This window comes from Triticum aestivum, chromosome 4A (assembly GCF_018294505.1).
Source record: "Triticum aestivum cultivar Chinese Spring chromosome 4A, IWGSC CS RefSeq v2.1, whole genome shotgun sequence".
Classification (NCBI taxonomy): domain Eukaryota; kingdom Viridiplantae; phylum Streptophyta; class Magnoliopsida; order Poales; family Poaceae; genus Triticum; species Triticum aestivum.
Window position 1 is genome coordinate 724,494,906 of NC_057803.1, and position 9,763 is coordinate 724,504,668.

The 9,763-nt window shown below is 50.5% G+C and overlaps 1 pseudogene across 1 annotated transcript; it reads right to left on the reverse strand.

Moving 5' to 3' along the window:
- LOC123088382 (uncharacterized) lies at positions 1–4,453 on the reverse strand (annotated as a pseudogene). The gene is made up of 2 exons (XR_006441858.1): positions 3,702–4,453; positions 1–1,620 (listed from the first exon to the last, which is right to left on the reverse strand). The product of XR_006441858.1 is annotated as an uncharacterized protein (transcript).
- Positions 4,454–9,763: the final 5,310 nt, after the last annotated feature.

The window sequence follows — 9,763 nt, forward strand, 5'->3', positions numbered from 1 at the left end:
TCACGAAGCATGACTGCTAGAGATTTTTCAGGGAGGACAGGGCGATGAACAAGGAACCATATCACCATCAGTTACAATTGTCTTTCTTCCAAGCAAAAGAATTTAACAACACATTAACAGAGCTGCTAGCACACTCCCTCTACCACTATGTCAACATCATCATAATCATCATGCATCAAAGGGGCAGAGCACCGGATTAACAGTGTCACTGAGACATGAACAAGAAAGAAAAAACAAGAAAAATAGAAGAACAAATCATACCCTCTCACAAGCACAACGCACCACAACAATGGTAGCAAGAAATCTTTCCAACCAACCAACCATGAAATGTATCAATCATACCCTCCCCCTGGACTCGCCGGAGTCGGCGACGGCGCTCATGCCCTCGCCCTTCTCGCCGATCCTCTTCTCGTCCTCCATGCCCTTGAGATGCCCGGCGGCCTTGAGCGCCCCGACGTTGCTGACATTGCCGAAGATGAGCACGATGATGCCGAGGAAGCTGCCCAGGAACGCAGCAGCGAAGGATCCTCCCGCGCGCCCAGGGCCGGCAGACGCGACGGCGAAGCCGATCATGGCGCCCATGCAGCGGACGTACGCGTACCAGATGGCGAACGCGCCCTCCTTGCCCGGCGGCGAGGCGTCGAGCAGCAGGATGCGGCCGAAGGAGTAGAGGATGCCGTTGGCGGTGCTCTGGACGAGGGCGATGATGATGATGTGGGCGGCCCTCCACCTGTGGCTCTTGAAGTAGAACCCGGCGCCGGAGACGAAGAGGGCGATGATGAACCCCAGCAGCTGCATGCGGACGGCGTCGGCGCGGATGATGATCTGGATCGGGTGGAGCAGCGGCAGCGAGATGAGCGGGAACAGGAAGTAGAGGATCCACAGCGCGAGCACCAGGACCGGCTTGATGCAGACGCCGCCAATGGCGTAGAGCGTGCCACTGGTGAAGATGCACATTGTGGCGAAGGATGACAGGAACACAGCCATGGCCTGTGGGTAGCGGCCAATGGTCATGCGTACTTGAGCTTGCTGAAGAAGTTTGGCTCGAATGCGGTGGTGGGCGACGAGCTGCTGGGCCTGTTCGTGAAGAGGCCATGGCAGATGCCGATGAACCAGATGAGGCCACTGAAGATGGAGACGACCCAGAGGCCGGTGAGCTGGTCAGTGCGCCTCAGCATGTGGTACATGAACGCAGCCATGAGCGCCGCCCCGATGCCGCCGATGGCGGTGCAGTAGAGGCTGAGCTGGCTGGCAGCAGCGCGGCGGCGCAGGACAAGGTGCTTGCCCGAGTCATGGGCGGCAAGGCCGCGGATCATCAGCCCGAGGTTGCGGGTGTGCACCGCCTCGGCGATGATGATGGACGCGGCGATGAAGAGGATGTAGAACAGGAACACCCAGACCGTCTTGAAGAAGCCGGTGAGCAGGCAGAAGAAGGAGCCGAACGACGTCGCGGCGATGAGGATGAGCGACTGGTACTGGCCCCGGTCGAGGTGGTGCGCGACCTGGGTGAGGAGCGGCGCCACGAGGAGGATGCCGATCGCCCACGAGAGGGCGCTCCAGCCCAGGGGCGACATGTGGGAGCTAGAGATGGCAATGGTGTACTTGGTCAGCCTCTGGTACCTGGCCACATTTCACAAACTTGGTGTGAGCATTTGATGACATGAACATGCAGTACAAGCAAAGATGGCATGACTGAACCTTGCATAGTAAAAACTTGCAAGTATATAAGAACAACAATGCTGGGAAGGTAAAACAAGCACATTTCAGCCTAGTTAAAACTGAAATTTACAGTATGTACAATTCTCATTCATGGGTAGATGCAATGCAAGATGAACTCATTACACAATTGTGGGTTGGGGTGTCAATGTTGACACATTTATGTATCAACAACATCTTGTTTGCCCCCATCAAGGGGCAGTTAGTTGGCCCTATGCAATTCAACCATGTACACCCACCTACCAATTGGCTGGACCTGCAGTTAGCCAGCCATGAACCATCAATTTTTCTAGGTTAAAAGCAAAGAGCTTGTGCATAATTACAAGGGTTATCACCACCCTCTTTTGCTGTTCAAAAGAAAAGGGCACAAAGGGGGGGGGGGGGGGGGGGGGGGGGGGGAGACCAGGCCCAAGAGAAGGGGGGCAAAAGCATGGGCATGCTTTGGAGCACTCATTTCCTTGGTCCTCTCAAAAGTGGGACAAAAGCAATGCAGTACTCATCACTAGATCTATCCATCACCCTAGAAAAAATGCACTCCTAGTCCATACATGGCCACTGCTATTTTTCTCCTCTCCTACTAGGAAAAACATCACTCATAGGAAATGAAAAATCTGTCATCAGTACTAGTAGCATTTTGAACTTTGAAATGAAATACAGTGGGAGTGGTAGTATTTGGAGTAGCAGTATCTTGTCTGTGCACTATCTGAAGCAGAGCATGGAGGCAAGTTTTGGTTCAGAGGCCGTAGTTAATGGGATACACAGGCAGGCGTGCCCATAAATTTCACACTTATGGCCTCCCCTGCCTGCTTGCAGTACCATTCATATTTTTCTACTGCTTGCAGTACTACCATCCCAACGTTACAAAAAGATTCATTCAAATGGGTTTTATTTCCACAGGCAGGCACCCTTGGTTGGGAATCTCTCGTTTGACCTTATCCTCCCCCCCCCCCAAGAGAAATCATGTGACCCTCAGCAGGGCAGGGCTAGCTGACAAAAAATGATGCAGTTTTTAATATGTGTAGGTAGATATAACTATAGGCAGGGAGAAAAATCCTGGGGAAATAATATTTAGCTGAAAAATAAAGAAAATAATGGGAAGTGGCCTCCTCACTGAGCTATCTGCTGCATCTAGTAGTCTAGGACCAAAAAACAGTGGCCATGTTTTGGAGCCTTGCACCAAGAATCTCTTATCTGCTTGCTACTGATAATAATGGAGGTGCAAGCGAGGGAGCATGGAATCTCTGAGGTATCACGACGCATCCTATCATTTCTCTCATCTCCTAGGTATTTTCGTCGCATATACGCCGCAATATACGCACCCACACCGCCCGAACAGACAGGGTAAATCATATACTTGTACTTGCACACAGTAGCAGAAAGATGACAAATAAATATGAAAAAATGGGTAAAAACAAATACTGAATAATAGTGAGCAGAAGTACAGAGGAGATCACGGGATGCGGCAGGAGAAACGGCCAAAACAAATTAAAATCCGCAAGGCAAGGAAGGGGGGAGCACCATGCTGATGCTTCCTCGTTTGCAGACAAAAACAAGAACCTTTTTTAATTTTGGGCAGACACTGGGTGAGATGAGAACAAGCTCTCGAGGAAAATAGTGGTAGCACTCCAAGAATAATCACTGTCGCATAGCCCTAAAACTGCAAGGAAAGATTGCTACTTCCCATAAAAAACACTGAGGATTTTTATTTTCTTGCTTGCTTGTGAGCAAATCTGGCTTGAACTTGTGTGGAAGCGAGGAACAGGGGAGGTAAAATACAGGAACAAGAAAACAAATCTGCAAATCTGTGTGGAAACCCCTCTAAAAACCACAAGAAAGCACCCCAAGAAACTGGACAGGGTCCCCCAAATCTGGCCCAAAACCCCTCTAAAAACCACAAGAAACGGCCAAGAACTGCAAAAAAAATTCAAAGATTTAAGAGAGGAGAGAGGAGGGAGTGGGGAGAGGCATCTTGTTCTTCTTCTTACATGGACATCTCGTGGACGGAGCAGGAGGCGCCCTTGACGGTGTACTTGGCCTCGGGGGTGAAGTCGGAGGAGGGGAAGGCGACCTGGGTGACGATGGCCGGGAACAGCACCGGCAGCAGCAGGTGGGTGATGAAGAAGGAGCAGAAGCCGTAGAGGTACCACCCCACCAGCTCCACCATGGCGGGGGGCTCCTCGGGCATCACGTACGCCGGGGCCGCCGGCTGCCGGTACGCCTCGCGCACCACCTGGATCTCCCGCGTCGTCTCCTCCGCCGCCGGCGGCTGGGCCCCGTGGCCGCCCTTGCCCCCGTTCCCGCCGCCGTTCTTGGCCATGGGGGGCGCGGCGACGTGCGGCGGGGCCACGGCCGCCTTCTCCTTGGGCGCCGCCGCCGACGCCTTCTCCTTGTCCTCCTTCTGCAGCGCCTCCCTCATGCTGCTCCGCGGCTGCGGCAACGGCTGCTCCGACATTGCTCCCGCCCTCCTCCTCCTCCTTTAAGCGGCCGCAGCAGCAGGGGCTCCGCTCCAACCGCCGGCTAGCTACCGGTGAGAGCGTGTGTGATGTGCGTGATGAGAGAGAGAGAGAGAGTGGCTGCGGGAAGGTGAGTGGTTCTTTTGAGGCCGGCCTGCTCCTTGGGTTCCTCCTCCTCTCTCTCCTCTTCTCGGGCGTATTTGAAAGCCGGGATGGGGAAAAGGTGGCGGATTTGAAAGCCGGGATGCAATGGGGTTTTGGGGGTAGAGAGAGAGAGTGCGCTGCCATTGGAGCCGGCCATGGCGGGGCTGGTTTTATGGGGGCGTGGGGTTTTCTGCTACGGGGACCCAACCCAACCCAGCCCATGGGGCGGGCTTGTTGTTTGGAGGGCGGATGGGTTGGCCGCCGGGCCGGCGACGGCGACGTGCGGCGGCACGGCGCGTATCAATGAACATGTGACTTCGGTGCACCTACAATTGTACCAAGTGATGGATTTTGTTTTCATCTCCTTTGCTTGCTTACTTACCGTGTGTTTTCGTGTAAATTGTTGGTGTCGAGGGGCGTGAAAGCGGAGTGAACCGCAATGCTGATGGTATGGTAGAGCATCGTGTGATGGATGTCGACCACGGATGGATGGCTGGCTGGCAAAGAGTGTATACCAAGTTTGGAGTGTTGTAGCGTACAGGCAATGGGTACAAGATTAGGGTTGGTTGGGCTTTGTAGTTATCTAACAAACCATACAAGGCGTGTAGGGGAACAAGGTGAAAAGTATGAGTTGTCGAGGATATCCCTTGCATCCGTATTTCTTTTGGAAAAAACAGACAGGTGTAAAGTGCAGCTCCATGTGTTTCATTGACCGGGCAATCGCTGGTAAATTAATCTTTATCGTCGTAGTATGTTTTCGGCTAATCTATGTTTTCGGCTAATCTATCATACCACCTTTCGCTCGCGGTACTAACTAACACTAACAGAGTGTCATAAGCCATCATACTCCCTCCAAACTGTTTTAGCTTGCAAAAACATCTTATATCGTGTGACGGAGGGAGTAAATATTTTGGGTAGTCGAGGATATCTGCTGCATCTCTATTTTTATGAGAAAAAGATTTTAAAAATAGTGTAAGAGTGCAGTTTAATACAACTCAGTAATCAGAAGGTCACAAAGGACTTGATCTTTACCGAAATATACCATAGCATGACTGATGTGAAAAATATATTTCAAGTATATATCTTTTGGGTACAAATAAAAAGTGTAGACGCGTAACCTAAAATGCTCTTGGTAATCCAAAAGGCCAGCAAAACAAACTGTTCCAAGTAATATATAAAAACACCGTTAGCGATACTAACTAAAAGCATTGGGATGGCTTGCAAAGAACATACATGTTTTGGATTCTTGTAGAATACACATGATAGGCACAAAATTAGGGTTGGTGGGCTTTGTGGTTATCTAACAAACAATGCGAAGCGTGTAGGAAAACAACGTAAAGTATGAGTTGTCAAGGATATCCGATGCATCTTCATTTCGCACGAAAACAAAATGAAAAGGTGTTAAAGTGCAGCTTCATATATTTCATTAATCAGACAATCACTAATAAAGCGTGGCTAGTGATACCTATCGTGCCAAATAGTTAACAGTGTGAAATGAACGAGAATACGGCTGCTTTGCCTTTGTAGTTAGCGAACGAACAAGGTGAGGCGTGTGGAGAGAAAAAAACAATGTAGAAAACATGAATTTATCAAGGATGTTCTCCCATTTCTCCATTTCGTACGGGAAAAAGAGAATGAAAAGGTATTAAAGTGCGGCTGAATATATTTCACCGACTAGATGGTAGCAGGTAGATTAATCTTCATCGTGATATTACGGTGATACTCACTCGTTGCAACATGGTGCCTATGAACATATTTAACGTACTGCGTTTGATGGTAACTTAAATGCTCTTGGCAAATAAATAGAAGCTCCAGATAAAGCATTCCAAACAATATTTCATAGCACTGTCTATGGTATACCGATGTGGATTTAACCATTTGATGATTCAGAAGGGAATGGTAAATTGGCGTGGCGCGTGGCACATCCAAGATTTGAGTAGAGTAGACGCGGACCGTGCAATTGACGGATTCGTCCAATTAGATTTCCTACATGGGGCATACCACAAGCAACAATGAGATATACTAGTGACAAAACGTTTTGTGTTGCCAATAGGCAGTTGACAGGGAAGCGGGCGGGGGACCCATAGCAGATAGCGCCCGGCCAAGAGGGGGAGTCCGACTCGATTGGCCTTTTTAACCTTGGATGCCCTAGCCGGGCTATGCTCCATTTTTCACATACAGTACTAGTATGTTTTTCACTTTGCCCTGCCCTGCCCTGCCCCCTAGGCCACAAGAGAAGAGACCTTGCCTTGCCTGCATCTCCAGGACTGCACTGCCTCTTCATTGACACCGCGAGGGAAAAACCTCGTTGCTTCCCTATCTTGTTCCTGCTGTATGGCCCTTGTGATGCCCATCGGCCCATGGCTCCTCCGTGGAACGGAACGGGACGGGACGGGACGTGATTAGCCTCATAGAAGTTGCATTCCATTCCATTGACAGTAACGGCCTCAACTAGCATGTGTGTTTTCTTTCGTCGTAGTCACTCTCATGCTCTTTTTTCTTCTCTCTTCCAAAGGTTGCTTGCGTGCACAAAATTGCAGTCTCTTGATGATAAGAAAATGCATGATACCGCATGCATTAACAACTAGTGTGGGATGATGCTCCCGGGTGACGTCCGCCGGCGCTGATGGACGGGTGCGATCACCGGCGCGTCACCCCCCCGGCCGGAGCCGGACGTGCGTGTACGGGTTGGGTTAAATTTCTTTCTTTCTTTCTTTCTTTCCCGTGACAGCGACGCAGGCCGTAGATTTTCTTTTATTTCATCTTTCACGTGGACACGCCCCGGTGAAAAAAGGTTAAACTGGTCGCTCGCGCCGCCCGGCTGGCTGCCTGCCCTACCATGTGTGTGCGCGGTGTGCCTGCGACGCATGGCCGGCCGTCGGCCCTGGCCCGGCGCCGCAGCTCGCCTGCCTGCTGCCCGGCTCACACGCACATGGACGGGCTGGCTGGCTGGCTGGACACAAAACGCATGCTGTGGAGAGGGGTACTTGGAGCAAGGGAAATACTGCTGCTGCCTCCCGCCTCTAGCGCTAGGGTTTGTGTGTGTGTGTGTGTGTGTGAGGACCAACGGCCCAAGAGACGCTTCACAACAAAAATATCGAGGGGTCTGCTTCTCGCTGCAACCTATCAATCGATAGGGGCACAGGCAGCCCTGGCGGTAGACCAGGCAGCCCTGGAGTGGACATGTCCGAACGAGCTCATCGTTTGGATGACGAGCGTGTCAAGCGGTGCAAGGAGCCCTGCACGCACAAATCAAACGGCGATGGAAGATCGTGTCGCGGATGGTGGCAAGCTAGGAGAGCGTGTCGACGCACCGCCTGGTCCTGTTACAATCTTTCCCTTTGTTATAGGAGGCTGCATTACTATTGGCGTGCATATGACCATCGGTGTTTCATATTTTACTTCCGTTGCACTTAACCACTGGCGGGTGCTGAACTTGCCGATGAAAGGGTTTAAGCGCCCGTCGGTGGAAGGCCTGCCTGGGGTAAGTGTTGCGTCATTGCGGTCTCAAGTCCATCTTAACATATTGTTGTACACGTATTTACCATTGAAGCCCTAAGATTTATAGTCCACTTCTAATTAAACGTGGCATATGCCATAAGCCTACATTATCCTCAGTGAAAAAAAGAAGAAGATCAATCACACAGTTGGAAACATCGACCAAGCTGGTTACACCCACATAATGGTCAATGCTAACAAGTCATTTTGCTCCCGGTGGATCTCGAGTGAGTGTAGCCAAGGAGTGGTTTAACTAGCAGTTCACGAGGCTGGAGCTATTCGTGGAGCCCTACGCCAACGGGAAGCGGTGGTGGTACACCCTTAAGCCAACCATCCAGCTCAATCGAGTTAACGTCACTCACGTATGGACAAAAGCAACACATGGGTTGTATCAAAATGCCATCTACTTCCTCCGTTCCTAAATACTTGTCTTTTCATTTCAATAGGTGACTACATACGAAGCAAAGTGAGTGAATCTACACTCCAAAATATGTCTACATACATCCATATGTAGTAGTCATTTGAAATGTCTAGAAAGACAAATATTTAGGAACGGAGGGAGTAATACCGATGTTAGACAGTGGTCTCACTCCTAGTGGAGCCAAAGCCGAGTTTAACTGGCGGGTCACGAGCTACATATTCATCCAGCCCTACAATACAACCGTCCAGCGCAATCTAATTAATGACACACATGCATGGACAAAGCAGTGCATGGGCATCAATATGCATCAGTATCACTCCCCAGTCCCCATAACTCAATCAAGATTTATTCATCCAGTAACGTGCATGGGCAGGGCAAATCACCCACCCCTATCCACATGATTATCCACACCAAGCAAAAACCACCGGAATACACACAAAGTAGCCATGTGTTCTGCCATGCAATGCCTTGATTTATTTTTTTATTTGTTGAGTGTCCAAAGTGTCTTGGTATTTTATTTTATTTGTTGTTGAGTGTTCAGAGTGGTATCTTTGCTGGCCGGCCTCGCAGGTAGGTTGGGTAGTGTAGGAGCGTGTCTCTAGGATACCATCCAACAGAGCATCACACACAAAAATATTCAGAAAAGAGACAGAGAAGGGTTAGGGTTAGGGTTAGGGGTGCAATGATGCAGGCATGCCCCGGCCAGCCCTGCACTGTAGCTTTTGCCTCGCCGTTTGCCTTGGCCGCGGGAAGGGCTTTTGACTTGGAAGCTGGAGTGGAGTCTGGAGGAGGGGAGAAAAAAAAGTCCTTTTGCGCCCTGGCAACTTACCATTATTTGCAGGGCAGGGCCCTCCTCCTCTCCCTCCTCCGGCTGCTGCTAACTGCTAATCATATGGGCCGCCCAAACAGACAGCTGTTTCCGCTGTTCCCCAGGACCCCAAGCCATATAGCAAAGCTGGTTAACGAGAAAAATATACTAACAGTGATGAGACGGACAACGCATCTTCCCTGCACCGCATTGCATCCCTCGTCTTTGCATTGCATGCATGCAGTGGCAGCTGTCCTCTTCATGCATGGACCAAAGACAGGCAGTCCATCGAGATTACGGTAGCTGTAGAGATTATTGTTGTACAGTGCCGATTAGAAAATGTCAGTGGTTGTACAGCTTATTTTGCTCGTTGGTTCGTTTGGTAATGCGATACTAATGTATTGGTGGTGCATGTGGGAGTTCCCTTCTTCGAATTCCTCCTCATGAGCTAGTAGCCAGGCTCGCTGGAGTGAGATATTTTTTTTGTTCAGTGTGCAGGTAGGTCAGGCAGGGGGGTCACCACGTACCTCGGCGTCGGCTACCCAGCCACCCAGCTCGACATTGTTTGGTTGGAGAAGCATTACATTTACGTGGTGGCTGGCTGGCAATTATGGCTGCTAGCTCATGCTGCCTGTGTTGTGTGTGCCCATCTCCCCGCTGGAACCAACCCAATCCCAAAGCTACAGTAGTACTACTATAAACCACACTTCAGCATTCAGATGG